At 43.3% G+C, this 20,335-nt stretch overlaps 1 long non-coding RNA gene across 1 annotated transcript in view; it reads left to right on the top strand.

Annotated features, from left to right (window-relative positions):
* The window catches only part of LOC142070152 (uncharacterized), a 343,262-nt gene extending 326,401 nt beyond the window's left edge, over window positions 1–16,861 (top strand). Inside the window, exon 4 of the long non-coding RNA XR_012666130.1 lies at window positions 16,717–16,861. This is a non-coding gene — a long non-coding RNA (uncharacterized LOC142070152). The remainder of the gene's footprint in view (window positions 1–16,716) is intronic.
* The last annotated feature ends 3,474 nt before the right edge of the window (window positions 16,862–20,335 follow it).

Raw genomic sequence — 20,335 nt, 5'->3', positions numbered from 1 at the left:
GTGAAAGCTGGAGGCATGCAGGTAGGAATAGCGGTCAGTAGGTTTCCGGTATAGGGTGGTGTTTATGTGGCCATTGTTTATTAGCACTGTAGTGTCCAGGAAGTGGATCTCTTGTGTGGACTGGACCAGGCTGAGGTTGGTGGTGGGATGGAAATTGTTGAAATCATGGTGGAATTCCTCAAGGGCTTCTTTTCCATGGGTCCAGATGATGAAGATGTCATCAATATAGCGCAAGTAGAGTAGGGGCTTTAGGGGACGAGAGCTGAGGAAGTGTTGTTCTAAGTCAGCCATAAAAATGTTGGCATACTGTGGGGCCATGCGGATACCCATAGCAGTGCCGCAGATCTGAAGGTATACATTGTCCCCAAATGTAAAATAGTTATGGGTAAGGACAAAGTCAGAAAGTTCAGCCACCAGGTTAGCCGTGACATTATCGGGGATAGTGTTCCTGACGGCTTGTAGTCCATCTTTGTGTGGAATGTTGGTGTAGAGGGCTTCTACATCCATAGTGGCCAGGATGGTGTTATCAGGAAGATCACCGATGGATTGAAGTTTCCTCAGGAAGTCAGTGGTGTCTCGAAGGTAGCTGGGAGTGCTGGTAGCGTAGGGCCTGAGGAGGGAGTGTACATAGCCAGACAATCCTGCTGTCAGGGTGCCAATGCCTGAGATGATGGGGCGCCCAGGATTTCACTTTAGATAAGCTATTACCAGCAGGACAGTGGGGTGGGAGGAGATATTGTTTCATATTCTCTGTGTGTATATAAAGTCTGCTGCAGTTTCCACGGTATGCATCCGATGAAGTGAGCTGTAGCTCACGAAAGCTCATGCTCAAATAAATTGGTTAGTCTCTAAGGTGCCACAAGTACTCCTTTTCTTTTTGCAAATACAGACTAACACGGCTGTTACTCTGAAAATTGAAATACTGACTTCACTGTTACAGCATGGATAGATTACTGCATGTACTAACAAAGACTCTTTGTGGGTGTTATATATTAATATCTCAGAGTAAGTAGCAATTGTTTGTGTCAAAGTGTGAAACCCAGCTAGAAAGCCCTGCCTTTAAATAATGGTTTTATTGTTTGCAGGCAGGATAAGGGAATTGGATTCTAAAGAGCAGAGATTATTTAAAAAAAATGCAACAGCTAAGTTCCTGATTCTCCCCTCACATGCACCGGTGTGACTCCATTGACTTCAGCAGTGTAACACCTGATTTACACCAGTGTAAGCAAGAGACTCATGCCTGGAGGACTCGGTTTTCTAAAGAGCCAAATTCAGTTACCCACAATTAACGATTTATTATTTGAGCTCCTCTGGCAGAGAGGAGAAATCCCAAACAAACAAATGTATGATTTATCACAGCAGCATTTGTGCATGGCTACAGGCGAGGGCAGTGATTTCACTTCACCTTTGCCACCCTGGTGTGGTGAAGGTCAAAACGAAAGCTTGGTTTATGACTTATCATCAAACTTCCAGATGAATGACCACTGAATCTCTCTGGGATTCAAAGACAGGCACAGCATCTCCTGTTTGCAGCAAGGAAGAGAATTCACTGTTTGTCACACAGGGCTTGGTGTTCCCTATTCATAACCTCTCAGAGCCATGTAAGAGTTTTTTATAGCATCAACAACATGTTTTGTTTTTTGTTTTCTTGTAATCTGTCTGTCATATCCCCCTTTTGTGGCTGTTCCACTCAGCAGATGACAGCCTACTATTTTTGTCAGCTACATGAGCTGTTCCTCTCGCTCAAATGGTAATTTTCCCTGCTAGTGTGTAATCCAGTTGGTGGCTGGAGGTGCAGGGACAGGGGTGATGCTCATTACGGGTGCATTTTAGTCATTATGGACCAGATTTTCAAAAGAACTCCATTCCCATTTAGGTTGCTCAATAAGGGACAGAATTTCAAAAGGGCTTAGTACCCAATGGGCATCCAATGGGCTGAGCGCCTTTGAAAATCTAGCCACATGTTTTGTGCCCAAATGGGAGCTGAACTTTTGAAAATCTGGCCTTGAATTTGGGCTTAGAGCTCTTTTGAAAGCATAGAATCGTAGAAATGTGGGGCTGGAAGGGACCTCAAGAGGTCATCAAGTCCTGCCTGCTGCACTGAGGTAGAACCAAGTAAACCTTGACCATCCCTGCCACACATTTGTCTAACCGGTTCTTTAAAACCTCTAATGAGGACTCCATAACCTTCCCAGGTAACCAATTGAAGTACTAAACTATTCATATAGTTAAGTACATTTTTCGTAATGTCTAACTTAAATCTCCCTTGCTGCAGATTAAGCCCATTACTACTTGTCCTCCCTTGGCATGGAGTACAATTGGTCACCATCTTTTTTTTTAATAACAGCGCTTAACATATTTGAAGACTTATCAGGTCCAACTCAGTCTTCCTTTCTCAAGACTAAAGACACCTGTTTTTTTTAACCTTTCCTCATAGGTCAGGTTTTCTAAACCTTTATCATGTTTGTTGCTCTCTCCAATTTGTCCACATCTTTCCTAAAGTTTGGCACCCAAAGCTGGACACGGTACTCCAGCTGAGGCCTCACCAGAGTCGAGTGGAGTGGGACAGTTATCTCCCATGTCTTACATACAATATTCCTGTTCGTACAACCCAGAATATTAGCCTTTATTGCAACTGCATCATTGATGGCTCTCATTCAATTTGTGATGCACTATAATGCCCGCATCCTTTTCTGCTGTACTACTGCCTAGCCATTTATTTTCCATTTTGTATTTGGGCAGTTGATTTTTTTCCTTCCTAGGTGTAGTACTTTTCACTTATCTTTGCTGAAGACAACCTTGATGGTTTCAAACCATCTCTCCAATTTATCTAGATTCTAATCCTGTCCTCCAAAGTGTTAACTACCCCCTCAGTCTTGATGTCATCTGTAAAATTTTATAAGCATGTTACTCCATTATTCAAGTCAATGAAAACATTGACTAGTAACAGACCAAGGACAGACCCCTGCAGGACCCCACTAGATTGTCCTCCTAGGAGGACAATGAGCCATTGATAACTTTTGTGAATAAGGAGTTGTGAGTGTACCTTATAGTATATTCACTTAGACCACATTTCCCTAGTATGCTTGTGAAAATGTCTTGAAGGAATGTGTGAAAAGCCTTACTAAAAATCAAGATATATAATGTCTACTGCTTCCCCCCCGTCCACTAGGCCAGTAACCCTGTCCAAGAAGGAAATTAGGTTGGTCTGACATGATTTGTTCTCTATAAATTCATGTTGGCTATTTCTATTACCCTATTATTCTCTAGATGTTTACAAATAGATTGTTTAATAATTTGTTCCAGTTCTCTGAGTTTGTTAAAATCTATTCTTTAAGTCCATTTTCCTTACTCTGCTGCTGTTACTCCTTCCATCATCCTACTGCTTTGTACTACAGTTAGGGCTAGTGTGCCAGGTTTTGTACCTCATCAACCCCTTTGATTCCTGGGGGTGGGGTGGGGCACGGCACATGGTTAACCCCACCTCCTGGCTTCTACGCCAGTTCTACAACCTCCCCGGTAGTCAGAGCTGTATGGACCAATGGCCAGAGTCCCTCTAAATCTTCTTCCTCTGGTGGAATAGCATGGCCTAGCAGCCGGAGTCTCTATAGTGCACTCCTAAAGCAGTGTGGCCTGAGGGCCAGAATCCCTCTAGGTCCTCTTCCCCTTGTAGGATAGTGTGGCCCGGCAGCCAGAGTTCATCTGTCTCCTTTGAGGTAAGAGAGGGGTCGGTGAACTATGTCATCACAAAAAGGGGGAGGATTAGAGACCCCCGGCAGGGGAGCCTGGGCCCACCCACCTTCAGCGGGCTCCAACCCAGGGCCCTGTCATTGAGGGTGTGATCCGCCCTGGGTCAGTGGGGAATCCTACCACAACACACTGCCCTCAGAGTGGTGGAAGATGCCACTCCCTTCCCCTTCCAGGGTCAGTTCCTACCAGTTCTCCAAACATAGCAGTCCCTGTGGCATCAGGGTCTTCAGGTTCCTCAGCCCCTGGGGCTTCCTGGGGTTCCCACAGCTGCCAGGCTCTGGTTCCACTTCCTGGCCCCTTGGCTCCCTCCTGTATGAGTCGCCCCTGCTCCTAGGCTGGAGCCTCCACTGGGTATCCTCCTTCCTCAGCCACCAGCCCTGACTGAGCAGCTCTGCAGGCTTTTATACTTGACTCTCTGTTGGAGCATGCCCAGCAGAGCCTCAGGGGCGTGGCTTCCTCTGCCAGCAGGGAAGGGTTGACCCTCTCATTCCCAGTGTGGGGCCAGTCGGCCCTGTTACAGCTAGTAAAACAGTCTTTTAAAAATAGGAGAAAGTGTTTGAAAAAAATTCTCCTTTTTTCATTGACATTCAAAATTTTGGCAAAAAGTCTTCTCTAAAATTCAAAATGACATTTCTCATCAAGATTTAGTAAATTTAAACGTTTCTGCCAATCCTAGTGCCTGGAGAACCGAATCAGAATCAGGGCTTCATTGTGCTGGATGTTGTACACACACAAAGCGAAAGAGAGAGCCCCTGTCTCAAAGAGCTGGTGTTTTTAATGTTTCATGCTAATGTGGAGGAAACTTTCCATGGGGGCCAGTTCCCTGAATTAATTCCTGTTCGGACTAGAGCACATCTGGAAGTCCAATGGCCTGAGTTATACAGGAAGTCACAATCACAATGGTTCATTCAGTCTTATCTGTGAATTTCATAATTGCCTACTACCATGTTTCTTGCACCTTGCTTTGAAGCAACGGTTGCTGCTACTGTGAGACAGGATCGTGGACTAGATGGGCCCTGGTCTGATCCAATCTGGCAATTTCTATGTTCCCTGGAGAGTGCCAGGTCACCTCTGCATGACATCAGACACCCCTCATGAAGTTTGCAGAAATGTCAGCAGTTAGGAAAGTCCAGTGGTACCAGATGTGAATGATAAGAGCATGGAGACCCCAGCATGAGAGTGAATGTAAAACTGTACCCAGCAGGAGTACCGGGAGGAAAATCAACATGCAAGCTGACTCCTCAAATGCATCTTCAGTCTGGGAAAATAGGATGTAATTAAGTTCTTCCAGCAAGACTCCAGTATGTCTAATGATAAACTTAAAAAGGCCAGCTTAATGAAATGTCACAAGAATGTTGCCTGGAACAATTCTGTACCCTGTCTGCCAAGCAGAGCTGTACCTGGTGGAGAAAAAATTACAGTGGGGATATATAAGTGAGTGCTAGCATCCTTATCCCTGCTGTAAGGATAAAGATACCATTAAAATCAGCAGTGTTATACCAGAATTTTAAACAGCAGCAGCCAAAAAATAGGGTCTAGGGAATTAATAGGAGCCAGTCTGCCCATGTGAATGGGACCTTTCCATTATTTTATTTCCTTTAGTAGTTAGAGTGGAGAGGTTGAGAGTCAGGACTTCTGATTTTGATTCCCAGCTCTGCCACTGACTGAATCTGTGACCTTGGACAAGTTGCTTCACTTCTTTGTGCCTCAATTTCCTATCTTTAAAATGACATGCAGTATCTGCCAATCTTGCAGGGGCAGTGAAAGGTTTGACTAAAGACCTTTGAGATTCTTGGATTGAAGTGCCCCTAGCAGTGTTACCACCATTGGGGTGAAGTATAGGATCAAAGTAGTAAGAGATTTATTATTAATTATTTGTGTTACAGTACTGCCTACAGGCCACAACCAATATCAGGGTGCCATTGTGCCAGGTGCTGTACAGACACATGGTAAAAGACTGTCCCTGCACCAGAGAGCTTACAGTCTAAATCGACCAGACAGACAAAGGAAGTCCTATTTACCCCCATTTTACAGATGGGGAAGTGACGCATAGAGAGATGAAGCGACTTGCCCAAGGTAATATAGGGATTCTTTAGCAGAGCTGGGTATTGAATCCAGATCTCCTGAGGTCCCACTTCGGTGTCTTAATTGCAAGACCATGCTTCCTCTAGAGATGGGGGAAAAAACAAAACAACAATTAGATGACTGAGTCTATACATGTCTAAGCACAGGAGACAGCCCCCCCCAGAGGATGTGCTTTATGATTATTATATTCCCAGCATCATCCAGATAATAATGCTTGTGTCTTCACAGGAAAGTACTTAAAATACGCACATTCATTTAAAAGGAAGGGTGGTCTTGTGGGTAAAGCACTGAACAGGGCCTCATGAGATGTGGCTTCAGTTCCAGCCTCTGCCACACCCTCCATGTGTGACCTGGGGTGGGACACTTCATCTCTCTGTTCCCTATCTGCAAAATGGTGATACTAATTCCTTACCTCATTGGGAATAGTTTGAGGGCAAATTCATTAATGTGTGAAATACTATACTAAATACTATAGTGATGCAGATTGTGTAAGGACCGAGAACAGAGACTGACAAAGGGCATTTAGGTGCACAACTCATTGAAATTCAGTGGGTGCTAGGCCCCCCTGAAAATTTCCCCCTGCATAGATAGTCAGTAGATGCAGCTTTATTTCTTGCCTGCCCTCAATCTCCTAAACTGGCTCTGACAATACACAGTGTGATGACAAAATGTGTCTCACAGCTTCATTCTCCAGCTGGAAAAATTTAACATACAGTAACTGGCCATTCTACACGTAAACTGCATCTTGTTTTAATCTTACCCTAAAATCAAATTCTTTAAGCATAACTCCCTCAGGACAGGAAACTAACTCTGAATACATTTTGTTTGACGACCCTGTCAACCTGCCTTTAAAAAAAATAAATTCTTATTTAGAATGCATAATGCAAACATCTCATCTTCTAAACAGGAATGTAAGACACATTTTCGGGTAGGATGAAAAGAAAATGAGAAAAAAGAATAAGATTCTGAAATCTCTAGGAAGGTAAATGCAGTGTCAGAATGGAAGGTATTTCTCTAATGAGATTCATGTAAATACAAATATAAACATACTTTGCTGCACAAATCACATAAATGCAGGTACATAGCACTAAAAAGAATGACAACCAAAAAAGACACAGTGATAAATATATTTTACTCCTTCCCTTGGCTTCTTGTATAGGATTTTTGTCAGAGTTTGGTACTTGGTACTTTGCTAATTGCTCTTAATAAACAAATCACATTCATACTGATCAACATTTTCAAACGTGGGAGCCTGATGTTTGCCACCTGGAGAAAAGCAGCCTGGTGTTTGCATATGCACAGCTCCTATTGCCTTAAGTGGAATTTCTGGTTGCTCAGCACTTCTGCTATCGGGCCGCTTCTGTTTAGGTGCCTGAATATGGATGTAGGAGCCAACCTTCATGCACTCAGGTTTGAACATTTTGGCCATTAGGACTTTCAAGATCCCAATGGATCTTTATGGGTTAGGAGCACGAGGTCCATTGACTTTCATTGATTTGTGCCCCGAACTCACTTAGGAGCTTTTGGAAATGTCAGCAGTGGCTACTGGCATGGAAATTGCTCACAAGACCTGGAATGCGTTACTGTCCCTTGCAAGCAGCTGCTGAATGCTGCCCAGGTAATTACCACTGCAAGTTGGACAGCTGTCTGGCCTCTGTGAAATGAGTTGTTGGTTTGGATCCAGTTTCCATTTCACACACACACGTGCCATCTCATTTGGTGCTAATTTGCTTATGGTCAGAGTTTCAAAACAGGCCAATAACAGACTGAGAAATGGAGACTGAGCCGGTTTCTCATCCTTCGAGGTTTGTCCACAGAAAAGCTGGTATAACACCATGAAAAGTGTGTGTTGGGTTGTCCCCTCTTAAAATAACTTCAGTGGCGCATACATCTTGTGCTAACGCTCTGTCCAGGAGTTAATTATACAAAATGAGGTGACCCTCTAGGTGTGTATTTTTCTCTAGTACCAAATGTATTAACTATAATAAAAGCTAGCTGTTGGGTGCAAACAGATGTGTTTTCTGCTTGAGAGAGGTGTAGTCCGTGCTGAAGATGCTCTGCATGCTATAACTTGAGAATGACGTCACGTGGATGATTTTTTTTTTAAAGGGATAAACCATTTGGGCCAACTGGTAGTCCATGCACAAGTTCCCATTTTCTGCAGTGATGCCAGGATTTGGACCTTAACCCTTAGAACACTGAAGGCAAGGATGCTGCTCCCAGACACAGCATGAGTGTATGTGTCCCATACCTCCAGTGACAAAACCTTCCCCTACAAACATCACAGACCTTCCTGTGGGCACAGGTCAAGCAAGCTTCTACTCTGCCAGCTGTCGGCCTGTTATACAAGTTCTAATAACCACCTCAGTCCCTTCCCACTGACACCAGAGAAGTGGTCTAACTCAGGTCCATCCATGCAGCTGCCCAGTGTTGCCTTTTGCAGCCCAGGCTGTTCCTGTGCTGTGGCTAGGTTCAGTCTCTTAACTCTCGATGCAGCACCTTTCACCAGCACTTTTTGAAATGCTTGTGCTTGTTTAAATTTCTGACCCTGACCCCCGCCCCCCAGCTTCTCCTCTGCTCTTCCCAAGATCTAAGCAAGCTTTGAGAAGAGCTGGGAGCGGAACCTGTCAACATTCCAAAGTCACGGCATATTCAAGTGTCAACCGGGGAACATTTACAGACCTAAAATATACAGCCGGACCGGTGCCATCTGCAGACCCGAAAGCAAAGTGATGAACTGTGCATCTGTTTTCCACCAAGGTGCCCATCTGACTGCGGTGCCAAGTAGCTGAGGAATATTAGATGTAGCAGCGACTCGTCTCCTCACTGCCCAGTGTATAATACAGATGGACAGTGGAGCAGCCGCAGCTCAGTCAGTAGCCTGCCCCTGCTCAGTTTGTTAGGAGTGCATTCTGCTTGTGACAAGAACAATAAAAGAGGGCAGGAGGAAGATGATCTACTGTTGTTAAACACATGTCGAACGAGTCCTATTTATACTACGTAGCAGAGCTTGTCAGCTCCATAGGGTTCCTAAGCCAGCCTGACAAATGTCAGAAAGAAGAATGACAGATGTCATGGGCAAGGGCCAGGTCCGGCCAACTGCTGCATGAGCTTCACTACTAGGCAATGTGCATCCTATGGTCCTTGTGCAGTTTTCAGTCAGTTGTTACTCAGGCAAATGCCCCTGGAAATCAGTGAGAGTACGGCTCAGAGGAGTCTCTTCCGTTTTAAAGACCCAGGCTTGTTCCGGACTTTAGTCCACCTAACAAATGAACAGCTGCTTGTTCTACTCAATCCAAAGACTCTTTCTTCTCCCTTCTCCCATAGCGGGTTTGTTGGGGAGTCATGTGAAGAGATCTACAGCTATGCTGGGTGTTGGTAGAAGCGTAAACAGAGATGTGTGCATATGGGTGTGGGTGTGCATGCACAAACGGGTCAGATATCCAAAACAAATCTGGAACTTAACATTGGAAGCTCTTCATGGGCTTTTTGTTCTGAGCTTGTACAGCACCTACCACAATGGGGTCTGATCCATTATTGGGGCCCCTACCTGCTACTACACTACAAGTACTAAATAATAATAAAGAATTGTCTGGTTGGAGGCATGTGCTGATCATATTTTTCACTAGTGAATGGGGGTAAAATTCACTCCCTATGCAGCACAAGCCAAATGCATCACTTAAACTCTATTTTGAGAACTTGAGTGAGATGTAATTGGCACATAAGCCATGCAGTGAAGCTCACATCCGTACCAGACCTGATTCTCTGCACGGAGGTGAACTTCACTCTGAGTATTAGTATATCCTGGCTTCACCCTGTCTCCAGCTGGTTCCACTCAATGTCAGGGCTGCAGCAGCAAGCTCTAGGTCACCATGCCCTTCTGGCCCTTCACCATTGGGCCTGCAGCCTGGATTTTGCCAGCAATAAATCGAGCCCTTAGATTTTATGTGCTGAAAGTGAACAGGATGATGGATTTCACAATGGTGAGTGGATTTTTTTCTTATGCATTCACTCCAATGGCCAGATTTGCTGAAGCATTATGCTCCCAGTCCATAGCACCCTTGTAGCTTGTTTGTTTAATTGATTGCAATGCTATGTCAACCTTCCCGTGCTGAAGCCTCAAATATTTGCAAACTGAAATACACATAATATTTGGCACGATTTGATCCTCATTGCAATACAGCTGCAGCTGCTGCAATTTACACATTAGAGACTGGAGGACAGGAATCCAAATATACTCAATTAATTAGGGTTATGTCCATAGACTTTATTCAGTTCTATCAAGTTTGTGTAGAATTGTGTTTCCTGTTTCCTGAGGGCTCAAGCATGTTGGTTTACCAGAGCAGTTGTTTTCTGATTGCTCACCCATGGTATTAAAGGATGATGATTATGGGGCTCAGCAGAGGCAAATATTTGCTCCTTGGTCTGAAGATTTCTCCTCCTCTCTAGCTCCTCCTGTGAGTCTCACCTCTGATGCATTTGTGCCATCCAAATCAGTATAACAAGAATCAGACTCTTTCTGCAAAGAGGCCAATGATTTTGCAGTATCTGCCAAAAGAGAGACACTAAACGTGGGGTATCTGCCACTCAGCAATACTGCGATGCGAACATGACCCATGCTGTCTCGTAAACAGAGCAGTGTTAGGTGGAGTCATTGTTTGGATAACAGCCATTCAAGGTACTGAAAGGAAGCAGTGTTGTTGATTCAGTATGGTGCATTCCTCTCCCTAAGTATAGTCAGCCTGTAACAAATGTTATCATAGAATCATAGAATATAAGGGTTGGAAGGGATCCCAGAAGGTCATCTAGTCCAACCCCCTGCTCGAAGCAGGACCAATTCCCAGTTAAATCATCCCAGCCAGGGCTTTGTCAAGCCTGACCTTAAAAACCTCTAAGGAAGGAGATTCTACCACCTCCCTAGGTAACGCATTCCAGTGTTTCACCACCCTCTTAGTGAAAAAGTTTTTCCTAATATCCAATCTAAACCGCCCCCACTGCAGCTTGAGACCATTACTCCTCGTTCTGTCATCTGCTACCATTGAGAACAGTCTAGAGCCATCCTCTTTGGAACCCCCTTTCAGGTAGTTGAAAGCAGCTATCAAATCCCCCCTCATTCTTCTCTTCTGCAGGCTAAACAATCCCAGCTCCCTCAGCCTCTCCTCATAACTCATGTGTTCCAGACCCCTAATCATTTTTGTTGCCCTTCGCTGGACTCTCTCCAATTTATCCACATCCTTCTTGAAGTGTGGGGCCCAAAACTGGACACAGTACTCCAGATGAGGCCTCACCAATGTCAAATAGAGGGAAACGATCATGTCCCTCGATCTGCTCGCTATGCCCCTACTTATACATCCCAAAATGCCATTGGCCTTCTTGGCAACAAGGGCACACTGCCGACTCATATCCAGCTTCTCGTCCACTGTCACCCCTAGGTCCTTTTCCGCAGAACTGCTGCCTAGCCATTCGGTCCCTAGTCTGTAGCTGTGCATTGGGTTCTTCCGTCCTAAGTGCAGGACCCTGCACTTATCCTTATTGAACCTCATCAGATTTCTTTTGGCCCAATCCTCCAATTTGTCTAGGTCCTTCTGTATCCTATCCCTCCCCTCCAGCGTATCTACCACTCCTCCCAGTTTAGTATCATCCGCAAATTTGCTGAGAGTGCAATCCACACCATCCTCCAGATCATTTATGAAGATATTGAACAAAACCGGCCCCAGGACCGACCCTTGGGGCACTCCACTTGATACCGGCTGCCAACTAGACACGGAACCATTGATAACTACCCGTTGAGCCCGACAATCTAGCCAGCTTTCTACCCACCTTACAGTGCATTCTTCCAGCCCATACTTCCTTAACTTGCTGACAAGAATACTGTGGGAGACCGTGTCAAAAGCTTTGCTAAAGTCAAGAAACAATACATCCACTGCTTTCCCTTCATCCACAGAACCAGTAATCTCATCATAAAAGGCGATTAGATTAGTCAGGCATGACCTTCCCTTGGTGAATCCATGCTGGCTGTTCCTGATCACTTTCCTCTCATGCAAGTGCTTCAGGATTGATTCTTTGAGGACCTGCTCCATGATTTTTCCAGGGACTGAGGTGAGGCTGACTGGCCTGTAGTTCCCAGGATCCTCCTTCTTTCCTTTTTTAAAGATTGGCACTACGTTAGCCTTTTTCCAGTCATCCAGGACTTCCCCCGTTCGCCACGAGTTTTCAAAGATAATGGCCAATGGCTCTGCAATCACAGCCGCCAATTCCTTCAGCACTCTCGGATGCAACTCGTCCGGCCCCATGGACTTGTGCACGTCCAGCTTTTGTAAATAGTCCCTAACCACCTCTATCTCCACAGAGGGCTGGCCATCTCTTCCCCATTTTGCGATGCCCAGCGCAGCAGTCTGGGAGCTGACCTTGTTAGTGAAAACAGAGGCAAAAAAAGCATTGAGTACATTAGCTTTTTCCACATCCTCTGTCACTAGGTTGCCTCCCTCATTCAGTAAGGGGCCCACACTTTCCTTGGCTTTCTTCTTGTTGCCAACATACCTGAAGAAACCCTTCTTGTTCCTTCATGCTGCCAGAAAACTGCAAAGTTGTTTATTATTATTACTTTCATTAACTATGTTCCCCTGTGCCAGAGAAGGGGTGGGTAATTTATAAGGTGCTGTGGTAAAGAGCTGATCAACGGAAGCCAGTTTCCCTCTCTTGACTACTTTCTATTCCCTCTGAGGCTCCCCCACCAGATGTTCACCCAATGGGCCACTCGCCCAAAGCACTTTAACACAGGTGTAACTAGCACAAGTCTGGAGCATCTCCATCAGTTATTCCTGATTTACATCATTCAAACCAATAGCAAGATTTCACCCGGAAGAGTTTTTTTTCTCAGCTGCAGAGGCCTCCCCTCTTGCACAAGTACAATCCAAAAGCCTAATCCAAAGCCCAGGGAATCAGAATCCGGGTCCTCAGTCCAATGTGGAGGGTAATTAACCTTCCTTTCCTGTTCACCTAAATTTCTGTTCCCTCTTGTCTGGTTGCTTTCCCTTTCCCAAGCCTTGTTTACAGCCATCCCCACAGTGAGTCTGCATTTACCTATCCAGTTTTGAATCATTCTCTTTTGTGAGCATCCGCAGTTTCATTAGCCCTGATTCCTTTCTCACCTAATCACAGGATGGATAAATCATTCCTAAGGAGACCCATCCATTTAACATGCAAACAAAACGGCGTCTAAAGTGGGTGGAGGAAGTACAGGAGCCTAAGATTTCTGCTCTTAATGGAAGGTTTAAGATGATAAGGCCAAATGCCCAGCTGGTGAAAACTGGCACTTTGGAGCTTTGGTGATTTCACCAGCTGAAGCTATGTCCCATATCCTATAAACTGTTCCTTTATGCAGGGAGATATCGAATGGCCAAAGTAGCAGACAGATGCACAGACATACAGAGAGTTTAAAAAGCACTTGTGCATTTTAAAACCTCCATGGCTCAGCAGAGCCAAGGTGATTGCAATATGATATCTCCTGTCTATTTGAATTTTCTATAGAGCTTTAAATAACTTCAGTGCTAGTCACTGTCTTTATACTTCCTCTTTTTTTTTTTTTGGTGGCAGCTGAAAAGACTCCCCTTAGCTTGAACCAATTTATCAGTTTCAAAAGAGAGGCTAATAAAACTGTCATTTCTGCCCTAAGTGTAAAGGGTGCTGCTGATATTAATGCTTATTAAAAGGAGAGCTGTCTCTTAAGGGGGCTTTATATTTTTATATATATTTATATATAATTTGCCTCCCTGTCTTGTTAAGAATCTTATTCTTGGGGGGGGCTGGGGGAGGGAGGAGAAACCTAGTAACCCAAATAATGCTTTAAACTGACAGACTTATTGAATACCTATCTATAAAGTTAGTTTTTTTTTGTGAAAAGAAAAGGAGTACTTGTGGCACCTTAGAGACTAACCAATTTATTTGAGCAAATCTTTCATGAGCTACAGCTCACAAATTCTTCAATTTATCTTGGACACAAACTGCCAAAAAATCAAGTTAAAAAGTTAAACAGTTGTGTGTTTTTGTTTGTTTTTTTGTTTTGGCCAGATGAACATTTTGAGGCAGTAGTTACAAGGATTATTAAAAAGTAACACACACCTTTTGCAATTCTCTAGAGAGTCCTTTTGTTCTGTCCCAATTTCTCTCTGAAAACCAGGCACTATTTCTTCATTGAGAACAAGTGAATCTGCTGCAAGGTACAACTTTGCTGTTGTGGATAATGAACAGCAACATAAGAATGGCCATAATGGATCAGACTGGGCTTCATCCAGTATCCTCTCCTTAGTAGCAGATGCGCCAGAGGAAGCTGCAAGAAACCCTGCAGTGAGCAAATATGGGATAACCTTGCCCCAGAGAAAGTTTCTTCCTAAGACCCAATAATTAGAGGTCAGCTCATTCCCTGATATATTAGGTTTTCAAGGATGAGGCCCTTGGGATATAAGACTGTGCCTAAAGATGGAATGAGCCACCTTGCTCACAGGGATACTTTCATTATAAAACATGTATCAGGTCAGATCCTTCGCTGGTATAAATTGGCATAGTGCCATTAGATCTAGCCCATTATTTCTTTGAGGGTCTCAGGGTGTCAGCATTGTTGCAGTGTATCTCATTTCAACATAAGCATTATAAAGCCACAGGCACTCAATATAAAAGTGAAGATATCACTAAACAGTTACAATCCCAGCTCAGTTTACATTGACAAAGCTTCTTTAGGAAAGAGATAAAAGGTTTCTTAAAACTAGAAAAAGCTCGTATCTCTTTCCACAGTAGCGTATTCTAAATGGAAACCCTGAACTCCTATAGTCAGTTTTTTCATTTCCCTCCACAGCTTTTTTGATAGTAATATGGAGTGTTCAAACCTTTCCACCATCCCTTTCTAACACCTTCACTTACTGACAAGAAGAGAGGAAGTAAAGTCCAGTGATTAGATCACTAGCCTGTGACTTGGGAAACCTTGGTTCAATTTCCTAAGTGAGTTTGAGCAAGTCTCTGTATGTTTTAGTTCTTGTCTGTAATGGGGATAAAGGCACTGCCCTAGCTCACAGGTGTTGTCAGGATAAATACGTTAAAGAGTGGGAGAAGCAGTACTTTACTTCAAAAGTGGAAGCCATATAAGTACCTGAACAGATAATATAAGTCTGTATCCTAGCTGCTTTTATTGGAAGGTCCATTAGAAGTGAAAAGAATATCAAGAGGTAAAGGGTAAGCATAATATGCTATGCTCACTTAGTGTGGTGTTCAGCTCTGATGGGGCTGAGCAGAATCAATGCACATTTTGTATCCGGGTTTACCTTAAGCTGAATCCAGAGCTACTGTGTATTCATTACATTTATAATTCAAATGCACTGCCCTCAGTAAATAACTAGATATGATACTGGAGTCTGGGGGACTCTTAGTTTGCACCTCAGGTATATTTCTCGTATCGGAATTGTGTCATTTTTTGGTGAGAAAAACACAGTGATCCAATGTGTCTTGATACCAGCTTCTTGAAAGGTAAATATGTTGCCTATGTTTTGACTAGGAAATATTCTCGTGATTATAACTAGAAATGGAAGGAAACTGAAATAGTAGGCTAACTGTGGGCACTTTAGCCCTGATTCAGGAAAGCATTTAAGCACATGAGTTAGTCAAATGGTTCTCAACCAGGGGTACTTGCACCCTTGGGGGTACGCAGAAGTCTTCCGGGGGGTCCATCAACTCATTTAGATATTTGCCTAGTTTTACAACAGGCAGCATAGAAAGCTCTAGGAAAGTCAGTACAAACTAAAATATAACTTGTTTATACTGCTCTATATACCGTACACTGAAATGTGAGTACTGTACAATATTTATATTCCAATCGATTTATTTTATAATTATATGGTAAAAATGAGAGTCAGCAATTTTTCAATAATAGTGTGCTGTGACACCTTTGTATTTATATGTCTGATTTTGTAAGTGAGTAATTTTTAAGTGAGGTGAAACTTGGGGGTAGGCAGGACAAATCAGACTCCTGAAAGGGGTACAGTAGTCTGGAAAGGTTGAGAGCCACTGGATTAGTCTACCCAAATTCTACTCACATTTACAACAGTGTCCTCGGTGGGAATAGAAATTGTCTCTGACTGTGCAGTATTTGAATATATCTTCTGATAAACGCTTCCTGAGGTCACATCTATGAGGGGCTGTCAAAATTCAGCACCTTGGCCACAGCTGGGAGGAGCAGTAGACTTACTTTATTATGCTGTGGATTAGGAAGTCAGTGACCCCAGAGTTAAGGTTGTGTGACACTGCTTCCTTTGAAGTCTGGTTTGGGCTCTATCCTTGCAGAAGAAAAAATTCTGCATACGTTTTTTCACATGGAGTCTGTACCTAGAGAAAATCTGAAGCTTTTTCCAAGACGCGGGAATGAAAACAGGTGATTGATTCACCTTCTGAAGATTCTTCCATCATATCTTTGCCCACTCCTAATTCAAACTTGTTGTGTTGTGCTTGCTTTACATACTTATCCTGTGCATAGAACGCTTTTTTTTTTATCAAACTGGGGGTGGGGGTAAAAGCTATGAGAGTTGATCTCCCAATAAAAATGTATTGAAGGGGTCCTAAAAATATTAAAAATTGCTAAACATGTTAAATAGCACCTCAGTTCACTCTTTCTTTCAAATTATATTCGCACTGAAAATGTCATTGAGACTGTCCTGCATTTTCAGCCGTTATTATTTCTATACCAGCAGCACCCTAACAGACCCCACTGATATTTGGGTCTCTACAGTATACTTATACTGTACAGACACATAGTAAGAGATGGTCCTTCTCCCAAAGAGGTTACTGTCTAAATAGACGAAGACAGAGAAAGGAAGAATTATTATCTTCATTTTACAGATGGAGAACTAAGACCCAGAGAGGTGAAGATCACATAGAGACTCTGTAACAGAGCCAGGAACCAAACCTACACCCCGGAATTTGACACCGTTCCGTTATCTACAGGACTGTTCTTCCTCACTAAATCCAGGTTTCTTTCCTCAAAAGGTAAAACTATATTAACATTTTTTGGGGGAAAACATCAAAATAAACATGTAGAATTTTGCCAGTGTTTTCCTTTTTCATGGCATGAATTTGGCCTCTGACAGTTTTCCCTTCTACAGTGTTTTTTTTAATAACTTGCTACTTATTGAAAAATTTTCATTACAGCAATGAGCAGAAAAGCAATGAAATTATAAGAAATATAGAACAATAGCTCTTAGTGTCTGCATGAAGCAGCCAATTTTTCCCACATAGTGAGAAATAATTTCAAAAAGTAATTACTTAACCCATTCTATTGCTTTGGGAACCCTTCTTTTTCAAAGTTGGGATGTGACAATTTTATCACTCTACAATAGACACAATGAGGCTTTGTTTTCCATCATGGTCTAAACATCCCTAGCCTTTGAGCCACAGCAAACAGAACTAAAGACACATTCTTTTATAGCTATTGTTTAGCTGCATGGGTTTAGTATTAAATTGGCAGGGACCCTGCCTTTCAGTTACAAACCTACCTGTGCCCAGAATATGCTGTCTTGTGCTAAGTGGCATTATGAGCCATCTCACACAATTCAAGCAAAACGTTTTGGTTGTTCCGTCAAAAGTTTACAACTGAACATTATCTTAATACAGCTTTGAAACTTTACTATGCAGAAGACAAATGCTGCTTTCCCTTTATTTTTTTAGTTGTTTATGTTTAACACAGTACTGTACTGAATTTGCTTTTTTGTCTCTGCTGCTGCCTGATTGCATACTTCCGGTTCCCAATGAGGTGTGCAGTTGACTGGTGTTCATAACTCTGAGGTTCTACTGTATAGTGTCTAGACTATACAAACTGGTTGCTTTTGGTGTTCCATATCAAAACACACATGCTATGGAATGTGGAATATATGCTACAGAAAGGAAAAAAATGAGTCCAAAGAAATATTCCCACTCTCCAAAAGGAGAACTGCTATTTTTTCAGGGCTAGATTGTCCCTCCATTGGTCGCCCTGCACAAGATACAATTCCTCAGAGCAGCACAGTTACTTCTCCGGTCACTTTGTGCTCTTAGCAAGTAGTTATCTGTTTCTGGCCCATACCAGCAGCACTTTATTACTCCCTAAATCCCCACAGTTGTTTGACTATGCTGACAAGCACATTTGGGGACCTCCTGGCTCCACCCATTCCTACCCCACTCTGCCCACTTCCCATCCAACTTCGCAGAGTGTGGGTAAGAACAGGATGTTCAGACTCTGCTTTCCATTCCACGTCTGCAGTGGACAAATTAACAAGTGCAATTGTAAAGTTGTGATGTAAAGTAGCTCAGCAGTCTAGGGCTCACTTCCATTTTATCTCTTATGTTTCTAAAAGTTCATGCTTCAGGATTTCAGCTGGACACTGGCAGGGTCAAGAAGGGATTTCCCCTGGTGTATTCTTTTTAAAAAATCTCTTTGTGTAGCACCAGGGATGGCCACGGCTGGGGATGGGATGGGGAGGCCCAGGAATCTGCAGCAGCAATGAACATTCTCTCTCTCAGGTGCTTGGCTGGCTGGTTCTTGCTCACATGCTCAGGATCTAACTGATCGCCATAGGTGGGGTCAGGAAGGAATTTCCCCCAGCTCATATTGACAGTGACTTTAGAGGATTTTTGCCTTCCTCTACAGCGTGTGGGTGCAGGTCACTTGCCAGGATTATCTGGGTATATCTCACATCACCATTTCCCTGCCATTGTTGGGTCCTCAGTCACTGGTCCACCTCGGTTCCCTTCTACTCTCTGCCTGCGGCCCATCATAGTCTAGTCTCCTGTGGGCTGTATTATTTTCATTTAATTTTGGTTGTTGGGTTTAGTGTGCGGGGCTGGCTGGCGCTCGTGGCCTGTGCTACACAGGAGGTTAGACTAGATGATCTGATGGTCCCTGCTGGTCTTAAACTCTGTGACCTAGTGGAGATGGATGGGAGATGTGCAGGAATAGGTGAAGTGAGAGGTTGTCTTCTGCACAGCCACATAGATGGGGCCACAGTCTGACTCGTAATACAAATATTGAAACACAAATATTTCCATTAATAAATTTGAAATTTATGGAATTAAAAATACCAAACTTTTATCTGTTTGCCAGACACCAGCTATCCTAAATAGATAAAGGACCAGATTTTGATTTGGGTTACACAGACATAAATCCAGCTCAATGCCATATAAATCAATGAATTCAGTCTAGATTTGCACTGTTACAACTGAGGTCAGAATTTGATCCGAAGTTCTGAGCCTATGGCAAAGTCACCTGCCACCTCCATAAATTCTAAGCTGTAGCATGCAGGACTCAGAAAGCTAAAGCCGCAAAAGGAATTCGAGCCACGTTGAATCCCAGATAGCTTCAAATCAACGCCGTACATAATAAAGTGAAAACTTCAGTCCAGGATTCCAAGCGTAGATGGTGCAGTGGAAGTGCTACTGTTAATGTAGGAGTCCAATGCTGATCAAAAGACGCCAGAAAAGGAATTCTTATGACATTTTTGCAAGTCCTTTTTGATTCTGATTTGCAAGTCCTGATTTGATTCAAATACGACTGATTAGAGCCTTTTTAGATCCAATAAAAGCTATTCCCACTAACAAGCCTTGCAGCTGTTGTGTGATGATTCTTTCAAATGTTTTAGACTGTGGGGTGAAAAAAACTGATCTGAAGACAGATATCAGGGGCTGCTGTAAGTCTAGATAAAGGGATATTGGCAAATCGGGGTGGGGGGGAGGCTAACAAATGGTACAGCACGGGTGCTATATGTCAGAATTAAAGTTCACTGGTGGAGTTGTTTGGTCTGCCAGGATTGGATTTGCAATGGACTCGCAGGCTAGAATTGACTGAGCTGCATTGATAGAACTATGTGGATACCCAAGAATTGGAATAGCAGGCAAACTACAAGTCAGAACTGTGGTGCATTTGTAGAGCTGTAGGCTGGGTTACATTTTCAGAACACAGATACTGACTATGGGGAATCTGGATTTGCCGTTTGACTTTGACTTTCTAGTAAAAATCCACATAAATCAGGTCTGCAGTTGGAACTTCCAAAATCAACCACATGAACATCATCCAGTAGGCCCCACCATCAGCCTATATTGAGGAAGTTAATAGAAGTTTTTGTGACATTTCCCTCTCTGGAGGAACACAGTTTATAGAACTGTGTCCACTGGATTTCTCAGCTAATGAGTATTCCAAGAAGAGGACAACATGAATAACATGCAACATCCAGCCACACCTGTCAATCTCAGAAACTGTAACAACCCCAGACAAAACACTTCCGTTGACAGCACTCTTAGACCTGTCACAATTCCCTTGCTAATGCTTTTCACCTGTCACAGTGACAGGTTAAAAATTTCCAGGTAGACCTTCTCAAACTAAAGACACTAACAACATCTCTTCTCAGATTCCAGGGCACGGAGGCCTGGAAACATGTAAGATGGCAACTGATGCAGATGTAGATACTCTGCTTTGGGGAATTCAGCAAGT

Source organism: Caretta caretta, chromosome 26 (assembly GCF_965140235.1).
Source record: "Caretta caretta isolate rCarCar2 chromosome 26, rCarCar1.hap1, whole genome shotgun sequence".
In the NCBI taxonomy this organism is placed as follows: domain Eukaryota; kingdom Metazoa; phylum Chordata; order Testudines; family Cheloniidae; genus Caretta; species Caretta caretta.
This window is presented reverse-complemented; position numbering and strand designations above follow the sequence as displayed.